The 1,371-nt window shown below is 36.7% G+C and overlaps 1 pseudogene across 1 annotated transcript; it reads right to left on the bottom strand.

Moving 5' to 3' along the window:
* Positions 1–714: 714 nt before the first annotated feature.
* On the bottom strand, positions 715–1,365 carry LOC105521601 (annotated as a pseudogene). The gene has a single exon (XR_001003296.1). The product of XR_001003296.1 is annotated as a thymidylate synthase pseudogene (transcript).
* Positions 1,366–1,371: the final 6 nt, after the last annotated feature.

The following is a 1,371-nucleotide window of genomic DNA, read 5'->3' as shown; positions in this document are numbered from 1 at the left end:
ATCATGCAGTGTATGAATGTAGACACACATTGTGCACACACATACACATGTGTATGTGTATTTTTTCATGAATCATTTAATAGTAAGTTAGAGATATGGTATCCATCAAATACTTGACTGTGTTTGCTAAGAACAAGGACATTCTCTTAGATAAATAGAGCATAATTATCAAGATCAGGAAATTTAATAGTGTTACAATTGTGATATCTAATTTATAGTCCATGTTTAAGTTTAGCCAATTATCCTAATAATGTCCTGCATAGCTAATTTTTTTCTTTCTCCTGTATGCAATTCATAATCATGTATTCCACTTAGTTATCATGTGAATTTAATCTCCTTCAATCTGGAACAGTTCCTAGGCTTTTCTTTACTTTTTTGATGTTGACATTATTGAAGAATATAGGCTAGTTACTTTATAGTTTTTACCTCAATATGAGTTTCTCTGATATTTCATCATAATTAGACTCAGGTTATATATTTTTGGCAAAGAAACCACAAAAGTGATATTATGTCTTTCTCAGTGCATTATATCAGGCTGATACTAATGTAAATGGAATTGTTTTTGTTTTTTTTTTTTGACAAATGCAGAACACTTCTTTATTATAGCAACATATAAAACGACTGTAACTTGAAATGTTCATAACCACACTCTACATCATGATTGATGGTGCTACTCAGCTCCCTCAGATTTGAGGGAAGCTTGTGAAATTCTTAAAATTCACCAACCTTCTTTATAAGGACGTGGGATTGAAATGCACGCACGTGTTTTTGCTAAGAGCACATACATTTCATTCTCCTTTGTTATCATCTCAGCGTTTTCAGATACCCTCAGTGAGTTAACTCAAAGCCTTTTATTATGGAAAGAACTGGCACAGTTATATTTGCGAGTGGCAACATCCTTAAAAATTAATAACTGATAGGCCACGGACAGATTTTTGACCTAGTTCCTTTTTCTTTTAGAGCAAAAAGAACTTTTACCTCTGCATCCAGCCCAACCCCTAAAGACTGACAATATCCTTCAAGCTCCTTTGAAGGCACCCTAAACAGCCATTTCCATTTTAATAGTTGGATGCGGATTGTACCCTTCAATCTGAAAGTCTTCAGCTTTGAAGTCATCAATTTTCTCAACTTTTCGAAGAATCTTGAGCTTTGGGAAAGGTCTGGGTTCTCGCTGAAGCTGAATTTTCAGTGGCTCGATGTGATTCAGGTAAATATGTGCATCTCCCAAAGTGTGTACAAAGTCACCTGGCTTCAGGCCCGTGATGTGCGCAATCATGTACGTGAGCAGGGCGTAGCTGGCGATGTTGAAAGGCACGCCTAGGCCCATGTCTCCCGATCTCTGGTACAGCTGGCAGGACAGCTCACTGTTCA

The sequence above is a fragment of the Colobus angolensis genome, unplaced genomic scaffold (assembly GCF_000951035.1).
Source record: "Colobus angolensis palliatus isolate OR3802 unplaced genomic scaffold, Cang.pa_1.0 Scaffold401, whole genome shotgun sequence".
In the NCBI taxonomy this organism is placed as follows: Eukaryota; Metazoa; Chordata; class Mammalia; order Primates; family Cercopithecidae; genus Colobus; species Colobus angolensis.
The sequence above is the reverse complement of the archived record's forward strand: the minus strand, read 5'-3'. Positions and strand labels throughout refer to the sequence as shown.